This window comes from Fundulus heteroclitus, chromosome 1 (genome assembly GCF_011125445.2).
Source record: "Fundulus heteroclitus isolate FHET01 chromosome 1, MU-UCD_Fhet_4.1, whole genome shotgun sequence".
NCBI lineage: Eukaryota > Metazoa > Chordata > Actinopteri > Cyprinodontiformes > Fundulidae > Fundulus > Fundulus heteroclitus.
This window is the reverse complement of record NC_046361.1, coordinates 27,575,722-27,595,369: the sequence shown is the minus strand read 5'-3', so window position 1 is coordinate 27,595,369 and position 19,648 is coordinate 27,575,722.

Here is a 19,648-nt window from a genome sequence, read left to right as displayed (position 1 = left end):
GTATTTTTGACCTTAAACCGAAGGATATGTATGTGAGTCACTGTGTTACATTTCTGACTGACGCTTTGCTTTCAGTTGAACTCTTTGATCTGCATATGTAAATGATGTTGTTTTATTAATCCCTCAAGAGACATCTTACAGGAAGCAGTCAGCTAATGTAAGAATTAAAATCAAAGGGAATTAAGAATTCTGATGTACTGCTTCATGCAGCAGCTTAATAGGTTGATTATTTGTTGGGATTCATATTCAAAATTAGTTTTAGTTCCAGCCATGAGCATACATGAAGCTAAAACCATTAGCACAATTAAGGCTGTTCATTCGTCAGATGTCTTCCAAGCCCAAGTAATGAGTTCTCCTCTAGCTGAAGCAGATGCAAACCAGGTTTGAGATTTGAAAAAAAAAAAAAAAAAACATTTTCTCCCTCAATCGCTTGCAAATTTTGTCATGATGAAAAACAAAAACAGATGTTTCAAACCTGCAAATAAGACTGTTCTCTCATCTGAAAATGAACCTTTTAGTCAAACGTGTCCACAGTCAGTCTTTTTCTCTTGTCTCGTTTTTAATTTGTCCTAGAGCTTGTATGATGCTGCACATGAAACAAAAAAATTATTCTTGAGCTATGAGAACTATTCTGTACGTGCACACTAATCAACAAGAAATGTACTGTAAATGTGCCAGAGTTAGCCAAAGGCTATTTTTCATCTTTTGTCCTTACGTAGACAAAACTAACGACATTTAATATCACAGATAGTGCAGGACTAAGATATCATTATAAAACTCCATCAAGATTCAAAACCTTAGACTGGCTGAAAATGACGTTAAGTAAAGCTCCAAACTTCCATACATTTAAAGTCTTTTTTTTTGTTCAAAGTCAAACACGTTTTTGAAAGCCAAGTCCAAGTCATTTATTATTGTCAGAGTGAAATCTCAAGTCTGAAATAAACATTTCCTCATTAAATCCACAAAAAAGGAAAAGGATCAGTATCTATTTATTTGGAATTTCTGAAAGAATCAAGCAATGTGCTTTTTTTCGTCTTTGTAATGACTAAAAGAACATCTGTTTATCTTGTCTCCATGTGGTTGACTCCTCTGTTTGTGAAACTAAAATATCATTTAGAGAGCTCTCTCCTCAATCTCAGCTGAAGAATTTTTTTTAAATAATATTGGGAATCCATTTTGTAAATAGACCCATAACAACACCAAACAGCAGACTAAAAAAATGAAGCAATCTGAAACTATTTTAAATAACATTAGGGTGCATAAAGCAGTCGCATAACTTTTCCAGAATCAGCCTGTCTCATAATCTCAAAATCTATGTAAAGGATGAATTGTTGAAGTTCATTTTGAGTAATCTCAGTTATAAAAGATGTTTGTATATTTCTCAGTATTAGGATTTATCTAGACTCTAAGATAATTAGACTTTACTACAGTGACCTGAAGTAATACTTTTTTTTACCAAAGGAGGGGCACACAGCTTCCATTACTACAGCTACAAACCAAAGATCCGGCCTGAATCTGGGTGTAGTAATGGACTTGGACCTGAACCGTCAAAGGCACATGAGGACAATTACAAAACCCACTTTCTATTACCTAAAAGGCATTTCCAAGATTTAAGGACTAATGTCCCAGCAGGTTCTTGGAACAACGTATCCAAGCGTTTGTTTTTAGTTGAACTGATTACTGCAATCCAGAACGCTCCTGCTGGCATCCTGACAAAAACTAAGAAAGTAGAGCACATCTCCCCAGTTGTAAAATCATTACTCTGTCTCTTTTTATCTCAGAGAATATAATTTGAAATAATTATTTTGGTTTATAAAACCATGAATTTTTCAGACCACTCAGGCCTTCCTGTTTTAGTCTACTGCATCCCTGGAACCAGAATCAAAAATGAGAAACAGCATACAGTTCTTACACTCCAGTAATCTGTAACAAACTCCCCGAAAATCGCAAAAAAGCTGAAACCCTGATTTCTTTTAAATCATGGTTAAAACCTGAATTGCTCACAGCTGCCTTTGACTCTTCTATTAACTGAAACAATAATTTTGGGTCAGTTGTCTTTCATTTGCTTGTATCTATTATCTATTTAATTAGACAAATAAAGACAAAGATAACACAAGACTGTTATTTGTAACTGACATGACAAAAGGGCAAAATTCTAACCTGGAAATGAATATTCAACATATAATTTGAATCGATTAAAGATCTCCCTATTTTAATCAAAGGGACTTTTTGGCCTAAATTTGAGTTGCAGTTTTAATCTGAGAGACTAAAAGATAGGTGAAACAAAGGTTCTGATTCCCCCTTATAATATCTATAATATATTAATGTTAATTATTTATATATATGTATATATATATATATATATATATATATATACATATACATATACATATATATATATATATATGTATGTATGTATGTATATACAAGGAGCGCTTGCAGGAAAGGACTTATCACAATCAATTACAAATAGCCTTGGGATAAAATAAGACCCACACTATACTGTCAAATGTATTTGCTTTTGAATCCAAATCTTTGTATGTAGGTGTTTCAATAGCTCCCTTGGCACCAGCTGTATGATATCAAGCTCTCTGAGGTGCACACTGTTTTGACAAACATTTGTAAAAGGACAGGTCGGTGTCAGGAGCTCAGTGAATTCCATTGTGGTATCGTGTGGTACCTGTGTAGTTTCAAGCATGTAAAATCTTGCTCCAAAATATTTTAAAGTCAACTGGTAGTAGTGTTTTTCACTGGAGAAAGTTGAATTTGCCGGTATCCAGGAGAACGGTACTTTGAGTTGCAGTGCACAAATTTTAAATTTGGTCCAGAGGGGAATTTATGGTGGGGAGCAGTATTTCAGGAGTTGGGTCTGGCTCCTAAAATCCAGTGAAAGGACCTCTTAATGCTTCAGCACACCAAGACAGTATATAACACGAACTTTGAAATATATTTCTAAACATTCAAAGGAAATATATTTCGTCTGGTGAGGATATACTGAAAAAGGACCTATAGAAAAGCAAACTGTTGTAGTTAAAAGTTTAAATATAACGTGCTTGTGTGCACTAAAAAATGGTTTATTGAAACCGCACATTGTTTATTGATTATTACAGAAAACAATCAGTTATCTTCAACAATTCACCACTTAAAGTGTACTGCATCTGAATCATCTCAGACAGTCTCACTGACAGTTCTTCTCTAGGTCTTGATCGTGCTTTTGTCATTGACAGAGAAAAGATAAATATAAAGAACATATTTTAACAGTCAATTCAGGCAGCCATGGCAGCTCCAGGAACAGAATAGAAATGACTTACTTTTTCTCTTCCGGCACAGCAGGTCGGTGAACCCACACCACACTCCACCTTCTCCACATTGATTGATCTGTCAGACCATGTCAGTGCAATGCACATGTAGTCAGAATGCTCTGCTGTTACACGCTGCTCAAACAACAACTCACAAACAGACTTATCTCTTAAAGCTACAACAGCAGAGGGCAAAAAAGACCTCCTGCCCTCCTACCAGTAGGTTGCAAAGTTGACAGAGTTATCTATCTATCTAACTTTCTCTAATTAAGACAACACATAGCAACACATAGTTTGCAGAACTGTCTAATGCAGAATTTTGTCCTTGTGTGAATTTATGCATATGAATTGTTTTAATTTTTTTATGGATCTGAAGAGCATCTTTATGCAGTCTGGCTTATTTCAGGCCTTTGCTGTATCTGTAAAAAAAACAATTACTCATCAGATGATATGAAATGTGCCTAAAAGAGGTATTATGTAAGATAACTGAGCTGTATCCCATTTGGAGGTGGAAAGAATAGGTTGGCTTTTTTGGAAGAGGGAATGTCGAGCAATAGGACTGATTCCATTATTGAGTAGGGAAACAGGGTGATTTTCTCACTGGGGAGAAAAATTGTTTAAACCCCTTGAAATTTTTCACTTTTTTTCACATTACAAACCACAAATCTCTATGGTTTAAGCACATATTGTGTGAAAGGCCAACACAGTATTTTGCAACTATCAAGCAAATGAAAAATTATACATTGTATTCACATTGTTTTCATTATACATAGTTTTTACTGGCACTATATCTCATATATATGAGATATAGTGCCATTATACCACCACCATTGTACCACCACCAGCAGCCTAAACCGTTGATACAAGGCAGGATGGATCCATGCTTTCATGTTGTTGATGCCTAATTCTGACCCTACCATCCGAATGTTGCAGCAGAAATTGAGACTTGTCAGACCAGGTAACATTTTTCCAATCTTCTATTGTCGAAATTGCTGAGCCTGTGCGAATTGTAGCCTCGGTTTCCTGTTCTTAGCTGACAGGAGTGGCCATCTGCTGGTGTAGACCATCTGCCCCAAGGTTCAATGTGTTTTGTGTTCAGAGATGCTCTTTTGCATACCTTGGTTGTAACGAGTGTTTATTTGAGTTACTGTTGCCCTTCTATCAGCTCGAACCAGTCTGGCTATTCTCCTCTGGCGTCAACAAGGTATTTTGCACCCACAGAGCTGTCGCTCACTGGATATTCTCTCTTTTTCAGACCATTCTCTGCAGTTTCTGAAATACTCAGTCCAGCCTGTCTAGCACCAACAACCATGGCACGTTCAAAGTCACTAAAATCACCTTTCTTCCCCATTCTGATGCTTGGTTTGAACTGCAGCAGATCATCTTGACCATGTCTTCATGCCTAAATGCATTGAGTCGCTGCCTTGTGATTGGCTGATTAGAATCGAGACGTTAACGAGCAGTTGGACAGGTGGCCCTAAGAAAGTGGCCAGTGAATGAGTGAGTATGTATGTATGTATGTAAGCAGTATGGAATTATGTGTTGTACAACATTGCAGAACAACTCTGAATTACATAAGACCTTTTTGCAGTGTAAAACATTGCATTTTGGCACACATGCAACTTATGCAGTCATCACAGCTGGTAGAGGGACTCTAGAATCAGATTGTAATGGAAGCACAGCTCAGCAAACTGTCAGTCAATAAATCAAAGAAATTATTAATTGATTAATTTGTGTGTCTGTAATAAAATACACAAAGATGTGATGTCTGCATTTATAAAGCTATCAAGTGCAATGAAAAATGTGTTTAGTTCAGAAATTTGTTGAAGACCACGTAGTGTAAAAATCAGAAGAAAAACAGACCAACTTTTTAAAACATAAAAGTCAGTCTTGACAGCTGAAAAGTTTATTTCAGTGCTGTCACCATGCTGTGAAATGTTGTGATGTGTCTAACTCTCATTAGGGGTGTCCCAGAGAAGGAAGACAATGATTTACCCCTGCTGAACAAAATACATCGATTGAATTAGCAACACCTTTGATTAAACTCTGCATCAATACTTTACAGAGTTCAAGCAAAAGGCATGCTGCAGCATCAACTGAGTGAGAAAGTATGAATGAGGCCTTTGTGGCAATGCAGCTATAAGAACATAAGAGTTTTTTTGTAATCAAAAATAAAGAAAAACTTGTTTCGAATACAAATAAGTCATGTTTCTGATAAGGAATCAGATATCCAGGAAATACCTCTTTTAAATTAAAATGTTTATTGTCAAAAGCTTGAAAAACCTGAAATCTAAAGTATATCTAAAGCTTAGACTGATACATACGTGCCCTTTTCAGCTGAATAAAGTTAGTTGAAGTTATACACTATATATCTGTTCCCTAAGGGAGCTCCGTAGATACAGTTATCAATCTGTCCATACCATTTCCTCATGTCATTCATCAGTGACTTTCATTTCCTCTTTGATGGCCTTAGGATGTGATGGTCAAAGAAGGATGCAGGGAGATATAGCCCCGGTATGATTGGATATTCCTCTAATGGCCACTTTAGTGGACTATGTGCATCACCTCTGGACACAGACAAGACTAGAGAATAAAAGGGAAGTGGCATGACCAGCCCATGATCTATGTTTCTAAGTAATGCTTTGCTTTGAATATTCCAAAGGATTCAGCTATTGGGAATATAAACATAAAAATGATCAACCACCATTACTAAATCTTGTACTAAATGTTGACGTTTTAGCTATTACACGAAGATTGTCTGATACTCTTGCGTTAAATCTCCCATCTAGTCCTTTATGAAATATCTGTACTGTAAGGAAGTCAAGAAAACTATTCAGGGAAACATAAAACATACCTGCTGTCTTTCCAAAAGCCATCTCACATAATCTGCAGTATTTCTTAAGAGCCCACAGTTTGATAGCCGTGGCAGGTACACTGCTTTTAAGCAAAGTAATTTTAAAGAAGCCTGGCAACTAAACAGTGATATTAAAAGCTAGGAGTATAACAGCACATGTATTTATACCACTGCCTGATGAATGAAAGAGCTGTAGCTCGATCACTTCCTTTTAATCTAATCTGAAAACTCTGTTTAAAAGCACTAAGTGTTGGAGTGACTGATTACGATGTTCTCCTAGTAATGTGTCGGTGTATGTAGTTTTGTAAGCAAGGGTTATCACATCACATCACAAAGACAAAGGAGCTCTCCAAACAAGTCAGGGGCAAATTGTTGAGGAATACAAGTCAGGGTGGGGATTCTAAAAATATCCAAAACTTGATGTTCTTACAGATCACCATAAAATTCATCATCTTCAAATGGAAAGCACATGGTACTACAACAAGCCTGCAAAGAGAGGACCACCAAAACTCACAGACAAAGAGGACCTTAATCAGAGAGACAGCACAGAGACCAAAGGTAACTGTGAAGGAGTTGCAGAGCTCCACAGCAGAGACTGGAGGATCTGTCCACAGGACCACAATAAGCTGTACACTCCATAGAGCTGAGCTTTAAAGTAGAATGGTCAGATAAAAAAAAAAAAAAACAAAAAACATTATTTAGTGTTGAAATGGGAAAGAATGTTTAGAGTTTGCTGAAAGGTACACGATTGACTCTCAAGTTGAACTTTCAGGCCACCAAGGAAAACACTGTCTGGTGCAAACCCAACTCATCCCATCACCCCAAGAAGACCATCACCGCAATGAAACATGGTGGTGGAAGGATGATGGTGTGGGCATATTTTTCAGTAGCAGGGACAGGGGAACTGGTCCAAGTCGAGAGAAAGATGAATAGTGCTAAATACAGGGATATTCTTGAGAAAAACCTGTGTCAGTGAGCCTGTAAATTATCACTGGGATGGGGGTTAATCTTCCAGCAGGACTTTGACCAGCAGCATACTACTAAAGCAAAACTCAAATGGTTTAAAGGGGACATCATGCAAAATCCACTTTTTAGCCCTTACATACATTTTGTTGTGTACTTTGACTCTCTAGGAGCACAGAAATTTGTGATGTAGTCTGTCCAGGTCTTGCATAGATATGTTTATATTCTTTTTGGGTCATGCTTTTCAAGCTGTTCAGTTTTGTCTGGTTTCTATTAAATTTTTCTAACAATTAGGTCACAGTGTTTGCTGTGGAAATGCTAAACAAAGTCATGGACTTCGGGCTTACCAGTCTCACAAATCAGCCATTTCTTTATTTCTCTGAGCGATTTTGTAGTACAAGCTGAAGGATGCCGATGATACAAGTGGATAAATCATTGGGTGTTCCTTGCACTGAAAAAAAAAAGACTTCTTTGGATTTAAAGACACAGCACCAAAATGAGTTGCAACTCAGAGCATGGCTAAAAAGGCCAATTCAGACCAAGGCGTTGTTGTTCCACTTTATATAGCCCACAACTGAATGATTTAGATGTGAAAAGGAAGACCTGAATAGCATGATTTGTTCCCTTTTAAGGGGAGGCATTTAAATGTATTTGAATAGAATAGTCCTGACCTCAGAGTCTATGGTTAGACTTTAAGAACGCTGTTTGCAAGCAAATACCCTCTAACATAAAATTGCTAGGGCAGTTTTTCCTTGAATATGAGGCAAAAATCCCAGTGGCAAGATGTGTTGAGCTCACAGACACTTATTCAATGTGAATTTCAGCTGTAATTGCCGCAAAAGGTAGCTCTACAAAGTATTGACTTTGAAGGGGGTTAACAGTTATGCAGGCAGAAGTTTTCTGTAAATTTTTCTCATATTTGTTGTTTGCTTTTCAATAAAAAAAAATACATATTCAGAGTTGTAGGCGTGTTCTGCAAAAAAATGGCAAAGACTCACAAAAATAATTTTAATTCCAGGTTGTGAGGCAACAAATTATGAAAAATACAGAAGGAAGGGGATGCTTATGCAAGGAACTTTATAATTTGGTATGGCACAGCAAATGGTGCTGTTTATATTTAAGCTGTGCATTGTCGCTTTTCAAATAAAGAAAATGTTCAGTTTGGGTCTTTCATGCATGCATGCCGAACAAATGCAGGGATGTTTTAAACCTTTGATCATGCAAAATGTTTCCGTGCAGAACTAAAGAGCAGAACTCTACCTTCTGCCACATAACTTTCAAAGGGTAGCACATAAAGCAACACGAAAACAAAAAAGCTTGAAAAATTACAGACAAACAAAGGCTTGAGAACCGCCCACTATCACTAAAACCCGCTGTTTGGGAAGATAATGGTTTTAGTAGATTACAATGACAATGAAGAAGGTAGATTGAATAAAAAACTTCATTGCAATATTGTACAGTGGCAATGCATAGCTGGGTTTATGGTGTACTTCACTTTTGCTATGTTGAAATGGCATTATCTGCATGTAAATACAGGTACATCTTCAAAGATTTTAATAGGGTTAAAAAAGTTAAATGTTTCTTTGTATATTATATAGATTTGTTACACATAGTGTGAAATATTTCAAGCCTTCATTTTGTGTAATTTTGATGATTATGACTTACCGATAGCGAAACCCAAAATTTAATGTCTCAAACAATTAGAATAATTCATAAGTTCAATAAAAAAAGAATATTCTAAACAAAAATGTCAGACTTTGAGAGCATAGAAGTATGTTCATTCCGATTAACTTTATACTTACTTGGGCCTCCATTTGCATGAATTACTGCATCAATATGGTGATCAGCCTGTGGCTCTGCTGAAGTGTAAAGGAAGCCCAGGTTGGTTTGATAGAGGCCTTCAGGTTATCTGCATTGTCTTATTTTCCTCCTGACAGTACCCCATAGATTATCTGTAGGGATCCACTCAGGCCAGTTTACTGGCCAATAAAGCACAGTAAGACCATGGTCATCAAATCAGCTTTTGGTACCTTTGGTAGTGTGGGCAGGATCCATGTGCCACTGGAAGCAAAAGGAAAAATGAATAGCTTTACAATTTCCTGGTAGATGACTGACTGCGGAATTCAGAAAACACAGTAGACCAACACCAAGCAGATGACGTCACCCAATACCATCATTGACTGTGGAACTTTACACTGGACTTCAAGCAACGTAAATGCTATATCTCTCCACTTCCTATGGACTCTGGGGCCTTTAAAACAAAATGCAAACCTTGCTTTAATCTGAAAAGAGAACTTTGGACCACTGAGCAATAGTTCAGTTATTTTTCTCCTTTGCTTAGGTAAGATGTGTGTAGCCCATGTTTAGGATTTGTTTGTGCATAGTGACTCTTGATGTACTGACTCCAGCCTCAGACTACTCCTTATGAAGCTTCTTCAAACTATTGAATGGATGTTCATTAAATTATCTGAAAAATACAGTTATCCCTGTTGCTTGTGCACCTTTTCCTACCACAGTTGTGTAATGAATCTATGTAATATATATGTTTCATTTTCTGAAATCATTGACAAGAAATATTGAACTTTTTTGCAATAATAAAATTGTTTTAGCTGTACCTGTATAACTTATACAAACAAAACAAAATGCTAAAGTATCAAACCATTAATGTTTAAATTACTTCAGGTCAACTTGCCAATTCATGACCCTACTTTGTGCTCACCAGTTGTCATTTTGTCACTATATTCCATTTTGTACCCGTAAACAAACCTTTTCAGTTGTTGTTGTTTTTTTCTGTTTTGGTAGTCATGTATTTCTAACTGTTAACAAAAATAGAGAAGCAGAAAAATTGTTGAATCTTAAATATGACTTAAATTAATTGTATATTATCTTCTTTAGAATTTTCATAAAACCTTGTTTGCCATTATTTTATCATTTTTAATGTTTGGGTCAGTCAGCTCCTATAAAATATGAAAACGACTCCCTTATAAAACTAAGCAACCTCCTGTGGATGATATTTATTGGTGGTGCCAAACCAAATTTCTTTAAAAAAAATTACCATAAGCATATAATTGAAAATTACGCCAATCTTCCTTTTGTCTAAGCAGATTTAAAATGTTTGTTTATATTGTATGTTGTTAAGAAAACTGATTTTAAACATGTGTGAAAAATGTGAATATCTCCAAAGTTCTTTTTTGTGAGCATTTTAGCCTCAGTTTCATGGGCAAATGGATTCTTGATTATTTACTACAAGAAATTATAATGTTTCCTCCTGGATAAGTGAGGCCACGCCCTAGAGAGAACCGTTGCAGCTGCCCACATTATTGTTGGATAGGGACATAGATGAAGGAGAGAAGCTCTGGGCTGATAGTCCTGCCTGAAATCAGATTTAGATCCCATTCCTACAGTCAAATCATATTATGCTCCACAGCTATTCACAGACCAGCTATCTATCACTCACATGCATTCTGTCAACATGATCTGACCATCTGTCAGTACTTACCTACACAAAGCGTTGAGATACGGACCTGATGGAGCTACTGAAGAAGCTATTGCTTTTGAATCACCTTTGCCAGTGCATGCTTTGTTGTAGAATACAGACATGGAAACTCTAAAGATTGTTCACAACTATCAAGGACAGACACATTTTTACAATATCTGCTTTTCAGGTTTCTTAATGAAGAATTTGTGAAAGAATGAAACGAATCATGTTTTTTAGACCATTGATTTGTAGTTTAATCTTCACCAAAATGTGGATTGACATATTTGATTCATGAGTTCTTTGTGCAACAATGAACAGTTTGCTCATGACTAAATCTGAAATATTAATCTGACGTTACTGTGTAGGGAGTTGGAAGCATACAATCGGAAGGCTGAAGAAACCCCTGACAAATGCACTGCTCCTGCTGTTTGCCTTGATGTGAAATGCTTTAGATTTAAATCCCCCCAGGACTCACTTGCTGTGTAAAAATCTTCCTCTTGCTTTATTTCCGCACGAAATGGAGCCTCAAGAGTTTACGATCTAGCTAATGGGGGACTTAACTAATTGAGTCTCTAGCTTCCTTTGGCATGTTTTATGATACCACTGAGCTCCTCTGTCTCCGTTTTCTGGCGGTTTGTGTGATCACTGCAGTGGCTGGAAGTTTCCAAGTTCGGATTCCAAAATATGCCGTATCTAATCCAAATACCAGCTCGGCACAAACAAGACCACCCTCTCTACTTCACTCTGTCCTGCCCCAGCCACCGAGCCAGCAGATCACACCCACATTCCTCCTGCTGCGTTTGTCACTGCTCCTGCAGCAAAAGGTCAGCTTCTGATTGGTGTTTTGTGTGACCACATAATCAAGGAAAGGGGTGATTGAAGATTCTCTGTGATGAGGCATCATTTGGCTTAAAGATTCCTCTGCTGGCTGTGGTTCACCTTTTCTCCTCCATTTGTTGGCATTTATGATTATGGAGGAAGAAACTGCACCCCTTTTAAACTCTAGTATTTGATGTATTTGTATTCATCCAAGCCATTGGCCTGCCCTGTAAATTTATCAGCTCCACTCCACCTTACCAGTCTTATATAGATAGCCTTTGTTTGAGTGTAAATTTGAGATAAGAAAGGATAGGTGTCAGGACAGGTGATATGCACCTTTGTGTGTGTATGTGTAATAGTTCACACAGCTTTAAAGGTCATAGTTACAACTTTTTTCAAAAAATAATGCATCCACAGAATGTCTAAAATGGTGTAGAACAAAAGTATTAACTTTACTGAAAAATAAATCTATAGTATATAAATAATTGTTAATGGGTCCAAAATATGTAAATATTTATTTCTGGTCACAATGCTAACGTAGACGTGAAAGGATGCTGCACTAATAGGAATAGTAGGTTAAAGTCATATAAGAAGGAGCTCAGTTGTTGCCAGATCATACTACCTCCATGATAGCGCTGAGAAATAGCTTCTTCTCAGCATCACATTTCTCAGATTCAAATGGACCAAAAAAGAAGCAAAACAACTTTGAACATCGGTCAAGCTTTTGAGTGTTGGTGCCAACTCAAGGAAGTAAAAGGTCTCAGAAGCCACGCAGAGGTTGCCGCTTTCCTTCTGGACAGGTAAGTTAAATGTGTGCTAATGCTAACCATTATGCTAATGCTAATGCTACTGGACCTGGTAGGCAGCTGGCAAACGGTACAGTTGAAGGTTGGAGAGAGAGCAGGTGAGTACACCACCTGCTAGTTGGGAAATGTTAAACTTGTAGCTATCTCCTTTACCTTCTCCATGTGGTTTGCATGTGTTTCCAGGTACCTTTACTGTGACATATTTTAATAAAAGTGTAGTAAATTTCCAGCTAATTAGTAAACAGACTCCATCATCTGAAAGTTGCTTTGGTCAGATGAAACCAAATTTTTTTTCATAATTGCTGTTTTCAATCATTCTCTATCTACTCCTGAAGGCCACAGATTCTATTTGATGTTATTCAGGGAATTAAAGAAAAAGGAGCTGAATGCATTTCAAACAAAAACAAAAAAACATTTTGTTAGGGATTAAAAAAAAACATGCAATGTTTTCTTTCTACTTCATAATTTTGCACTTCTTTGTTCTTGTTTAGTTATTTAATTAATATTTATTGATTTATGATAGTTCTGGAACTCAAACTGTACACTTTGAAAAACTAGCTGTAGTAGCCTAATTAAAAAGTAAGAAACTTGAGGTAGACATGTATCACAAGACAATTTCCTTCTATCATGCAGTATTTTTTCACAGCCCATTTAGGACAACAGCTTTCTAAAATTCCTGAAGTTCTGGTTTAGCTTCTGGTTTTGGTGTGCTTCTGCAAGACTCCCACTGGCCTCCATCTGGCTACCCATTTGAAAACTTTCTGGAAGTGCCCCTGGGGCAGATGAGGCCCAATACAAGAGTCAATGAAAACAGCTGCTGGCTCAAAATCGGAAAAAACGTGAATTTATTGCTGGGCATAAATGTACTAAATCTCATTTACCAGAGGCAAAGCGCTGGATGACAACGTGAACAGTTAAAATCTATCAGATTACATGGAGTCTAAACCACGGGATTGTGTCATTTATCAAAAAGTGTCGCTGTTTTAATTGGTGATGTTTTTATAACTGATTTTTAAACTTTAACAAAGTAGCTGCTTTTCTCTAATGCTTCTTTCTGGAAGGGAATGGAAATTCACACTTCTTAAGCACATTTAAAATTCATCATCGGTTCAGTAGTTTTTTTTTTTTTTACCACTTAGACGCAATTAACCTTTCCTCTTGCAGCATGATTTTAACTTTTCCTTGCAGCCACTTAGCCACAGTCATGTGACTAATAAAATGTTTCAGATTGCCATTAACATCCAAGTCTCTAATCTTGCTTTGCTTTTCTTAAGCGTTGTCTTCCTTGTCTGGGAGGGGGGTTCACAACGGGACTGAGTTCCCTCCAGGCAAATGGACAGCCTTCCAGTCAAACGTGACTGTATTTGATGGACACTTGGCACACTCTGCATGCCTGTCCATTTGTAGAATCCATAAAAAGAGATGTTAGTAATTATGTTTGTCATGATATATTGAAAGCAGAAATCGGCAACCTAATCAGAGCAGTGGACAGCTGCAGCATGCAGATGCTATCAGACCTCTTGTTCATGGTTATGAAATGAATGCGGGTCATTTTAACAGGTAACAGCTGTTCATATCTAATTTGTTCAATTATGTGCAGAGAATGTAAGTGGAGGTTGATTCTCTACCCCCAGGGATCTACTCTCTCCACTCACATCCAGAGAGCACACAGTAATAGCAATCTATATACAAAAACATGAACACTATGCTCTGCATAGAACCAACGTGTTTTCTTCATTTCACATATATTTCAATATCTTTTTTCTCTCTCTCAGATTATTGGGAACATATTTTTAAAAGCACACCAAGCCCTACTTTTATAAGAGCAGATTCATAGCAGTGCTTCTTAAATGTCCTTCATGTGACCAACTTTGATGATGTACAACTAATGAAGAAGCAAGTGAACCCCCACTAGAAACCTCTGGGCAAGAGGAGGAGTATCATCCAGATGCACAAATGATGGTTTGTATGAATTGTAATATTATTGTCCATGATGAAAGCTTATCTGGCCCAGAAGTTCAGATTGATTAAATGCCATGCAGTTTTCCTCATAGCATTGGCTAGACCTGACCTTTAAGAGAAACATTTGATTTGGGAACTTACTTTCTACTTCTGAATTGCTGCCAAGTTGCTGCACAATTTTTAGCCAAAGACTTATCTGCCAGTAAAATCCACCGAGCCTATTAATCAATTGTGGAAATAACCTTTAAAAAAGAAGAAAAAAACTGAATAATTAGTGTTATCTAGAAAATTTACTGTATATGCCAGAGAGAAATCAATTTAGGAATTTAGTATGGAATAACACTCAGAGGTTTAAGTCCTTTGTAAAAGTTGAAGTAAAAAAAAAATGTACTTGTTAAACAGAATGTCAGTTTTCTTATGTCAAATAGAAGTAATTAATTTACATTATACATGTGAGATAATGTCAGTTCCATTTCTTGCTCAAATCTTTAAACTGCTTTAAAACCTGTCAACTTTAAGGGACAATTGCTTGTTTTTCTAAAGATATGAGTATTTAAATAAAATACTTTTTAAAATATTTATTTAGTCAACTGAACCTTAAAAAGCATATTGAAAAAATAATCAGTCCAACAGTAGTAAACAGCTTACCATGAGGAGTTTGCATGTTATCGTAGACATAAATATCACAATCATTGTGGCCTTTTTATCATTTACAGCAATTAAACCGTTCTTTCTCCAGATTAGAATGATACTGCTACAAGCAAATTGTGTTAAATTAAATGTGAGAAATAAGACTGGCACGTGTCTGACTTTATTGTGGATATTCCCTTCACCCACACAGGGTCAAATCTATACATACTGTCTTAAATATTTTCATACATCTGAATAATACTCATCTAAATGTCTCTTATCAAGTTTCCTCTCGATCATAATTTTTTTTTTTTTTTTTTTTGTAGTCATCATTTAGCTTCTGGCATGTTTGTAGCTGGATATTTGATCATTCTTCTTGCCAGATTTGGTAGAGGTAATTTTTTCTGGACACAATTATGTCAGGAATAGTTCACAGATTTGTGTTACAATTGAGGTTGAGGCCATTCCACAAGCTTAGTCGTTTGTATTCACCCCAAAACCAGTATTTGGTTTTGGGGTGACTGTTAGGCATGATTCTGTCGGAACAAACATCTGCATCCAACTTTAAAACATTCTTGCAGTTGTTTTTAGTGGAAGTTAAATAATTTAGAGGTAGTTATCGTTCTTCATCCACTTTTTACCACGCACCAGTAACACTCCTCAAAGCATGACACCACATCCATCTTGCTTGGCAGTAATCTTTGTTTTGGAAGTCTCACCTTGACTCCCCTAAATATACTCCCATTCCTTGTGCCTAAATATCTAAAGTTTTATCTTGGTTAATAGTGTAAACATTTCTCCACAAGGCATTTGGCTTGTCCAAGTGGGTGACTGCAAATTTCTTTCAAGCTTAAAGTTATCCATCTTGATGCAAGGGGCTTTCCTCATTGGTCAACAGTCTCAGTCCATCATAACGTAAAACTTTTTAAAAACTAAAGAACATTTAACCAAACATTATGTACGTTATGTATGATAACATTACATTATGTATGATATTTTGAATCAATTCATACTTGATTCAAAATGATTGTGTACCTAATTTTAAAAATACTTTTTTATAGAATTTATTGATGGTTTTCTGAAATCATCATTCCACCTTCATACTCATATCTGTATGTAAACCTCTCACCAGGACTGTAAAGTCCCCTTCAAAGAAAACAGGGCAATCAGAAAACACCAGAATCACTGAGGGTGTGCACTGTATTCACACCACAAACAGGATCATAGGGGTCATCCCATCACTTTGTTTTTAAGAAGCTACCCTGCTCTTCAAAACACATCAAAGAAATATTTTAAATATATTCCTTCATCTTCATAGCTGTCAGTCAAAAATATTATCCCATGAGCAGCAGCAGCCTCACATTATGCAAAATCAAACAAGGCTGTGGAATTGAGTTTGGTGTCCCAGAGTAACACAAGCAAATACAGCCTGACAACTCATATTGAAGGCGACTTAGAAGACTGCCTTTGCTTGTATATCAAGACAAGAAGACAACGGTTTGTGCAGCCACGGGCATAAGATACCTTGTCTGCAGAGGGAGCAGAACAAACAAGCGTCTAAGCCTCAAATCCACCAAATCTGAAGGAATATGAGAAAAGTGCCTTGAAATGATCCTTGCTGAGATGTCCATCTGTGTGGGCGTGTCTGGTGTGTAAAGATCCTCATTTCTTTCGGGCAGTAGAACGCAAGAAGAGAATGCATGTATGACATGATATAGGAGCTAGAAGCAAAAGTTGCGACTGTAAATCATTATTCATTCCAACATTCCTATTTTAATTGGCTCCACTTCACTATTGTTGGGTTAAATCATGAGGTGATGAGCAATACAGACTTAGGCCACACTAAGGAGCAACACATTTTATTGCAAACTGTCTGATAAGTTAACTGTCAGACATCTCCTGTCTGCTGTGGGGCACCACTGCCCTCCTGTGGGATCTCCCCTCTCTGCATTTCAGAGTCAACCTAACATACCTTCCTAGGAACATTTACTTAAAAGGCCACCATGAAAACAGAGTTAGGTTGTTGTTTCATTAATAAAAAAGACTTATGCTACTGTACTGTATGTCTGCAAAAACTACTGTGACCAGAGAATTTCACACTACACAGTGAAGGAGTTTCTTGATCTATTGTTTTAAAACTGTTTTATCAGTTTTATAACTCTAACATTTGAGAATCTATTTTTTTAGATATGATAAAGAATCTAGAATCCCATGGTGTATGCATAATTTATTATAATTCCATATTATTCATTTAAAGGCAAAAAATGCAAACCCATAAAACCTTGAAATATTGAAATGATGGAACATCTTTACAGCCACGTTTATTTAAAACTGGATTTGAGCGGCATATAGAGACAATGACGTGTCGTCTTCATTCATCTGGATTATTGAGCATAGTATTTAGACTGAAATATGTTGGGTGTATGTGGATGCAACTAAGAAAAAGGATGTATGAGCATTTTTGAGACAAAGACAAGACGCTAGAAATGTGAACAAATTTCACCTCACCCACCAACAACAGTCTTTCTTTTTGTCCAAGCCCTGAGAACCAGGGCTTCACCGTAGCACTGCTGACTTGTGGCAAGAGAGTTCTGGGTTAAAATCCAGGACTGGTGTCTAAATGCATGTAAATTTCATGCATGGGTTCTCTCCAGTATTCAAGCTACCTCCCACAGACATGACACAAAATTGACTGTTATGTTAATTGGTGTTTCTAAAACACCCCTAAGTAGGACTGTGTGCATGCATGGTTGCTTTTCCTGTGTTCCTATGTTACCCTGTGATGGACTAGCAAGCTGCCCAAAGCATTCCCTGCCTTTTGCCCAATGACCACTGGAGACCTGCTCATGAGATTAAAGAACCGGAATCACATGTTTTAAGCTCAAGAGGAGACATTTCCTCAGTATTTGTTTTGTCCAATTTAAACTTTCCGAGTCATTAGATCTGAATCACCTGGCTTTCTGAAAATCTCTTGGTTGTGATGCTCAAAAGGCTGTGAGAACAAAACAGTCAAAGTAATGTATCTTAACTAATAAGTATGTGTGAAGAATAAAAAATGAAGTAGCATTCAAATCCTGGGAGTGATTTTAAACAAAAAAGGTTTTGAAAAGCATAAGTAAAAGGAAGACCGAAAGATGATAATTTAAAGAGCAGATGTATTTAGACCAACTAGCATCGTGGAGTTTAACAGGGGTTGAAACACTTTTTACAAAATTTCTGTGCAGTTTATTTTCTCTGAATTAAACATTGAAAAAACAAATTTTTCACAATGATCTGCATGTTTTTTATAGTCTTAAATTATATGGAAGTAAATTTTATTGCAAATAGATTCTCATAGCGACATATCTCAAATCACAGTTTTTTTAATACAATCTTTAACTACTGTACAGTTTATTATTTTGTGTAAACATTTCCCTCCCTTGCTGCAGATTCACCTGAATCTCCACACAGTGAGAAATTAGAGGATTATTCTATTCTTTGTACCGTGTGGGCAGGGACAACGTACTGATGGAATATGAAATCAGCATTTCCATGAAGCTTATCAGCAGAAGGAAAGGCAAGGCAAGTTTATTTATATGGCACTTTTCAGTAACAAAACGATTAAAAGTGCTGTACATAAACAGAAAAACATTACAGACAGGAAATACAAACATTACATTAACAAAGGAATAAACTAAATTTTTGACTGGACTTCTTTCTTACATTAACAAACATACGGAAATACTTAATTGTTTCTATTGATAATATAAGACAAGTATATTCTTGGGGATTTCTGATCTAAAGTAATTTTTCATCAGAGCCACAACTGCAATAACTTCTTTTGTTCACTGGATCAAGCTTCATCACTAAAAACACAAAGCTTAATTGTTTATATTCATACATTACTCAACGCCACAACTTAAGGTCTCTGATCTGACCTTTCTAAACCACAGATAAAATGGGAGAATTGTTTCTAATCATAAAGTTTCACTGGAGTGAGCTTCATCACTAAAAATTCTAAGCTTAATTGTTTATATTCATAAAGCTACAGCTTGGGGTCTCTGATCTGATATTTCTGACACCACAGCTAAAATAGAAAGCAGCAGAGTAAGGGAAGTAAGCACAGTAGAGGCGGTTTGTGTGTGTGTTAGTCTGTGAACTGTGGCAGATAGCTCTAACAGCCAGAGTCTGATAGTGATGACGTTATCAGGCAGTACAGTAGCGCTCTGCTCCAGGTCACAGATGTCACAGAGCGTCTTGGTTACATAGCATCCAGGAGAAAATTAAGGTTGTTTGCCTTCCAAGGCCGACAGAAAGGCCAGATTCTGATAATAGCACTTTTTTGGGCAGGCAGACTACCTTTAACGTGTCACTGGTACATCTCAATGGCAATTCCCAAATAGCCAAAATTGTGGTCATTCTGCCAGAGTTCACCTTCCAGCTTTCTCCAAGAACGTTTCCATTCTGCCAGAAAGTTCAGAAACCGCAGCTAGCCAGCAGTTCTGCTTACACAGTACTTCAGTCTGAGTGCTGGTAACGGACATATCTCTCACAGAGATCAGGCAGCCTTGACATGGGCCGTTTTCACAATTTCTCAGTTACTCCAGGTAACCGCCAGCTCCAAAAAGCAGAAATCCTGTTATCATGAATCCAATTTTAAACACATTTTCAACATCCTTGACTGACTAAATGGACAGACACACAATCCTCCTCTTACCGTGTGGCCAGCTGCATATGTCCCGTCGGGCACAGAGGGGCTCTCCTTCATCCAGTTTTCTCGTTGAGAAAAGTTTGATCAATTGCGTTGAGAGTCCAGCTTAACAGATCCAGAATTTACAGTTTGGAAGGTATGTAAAAA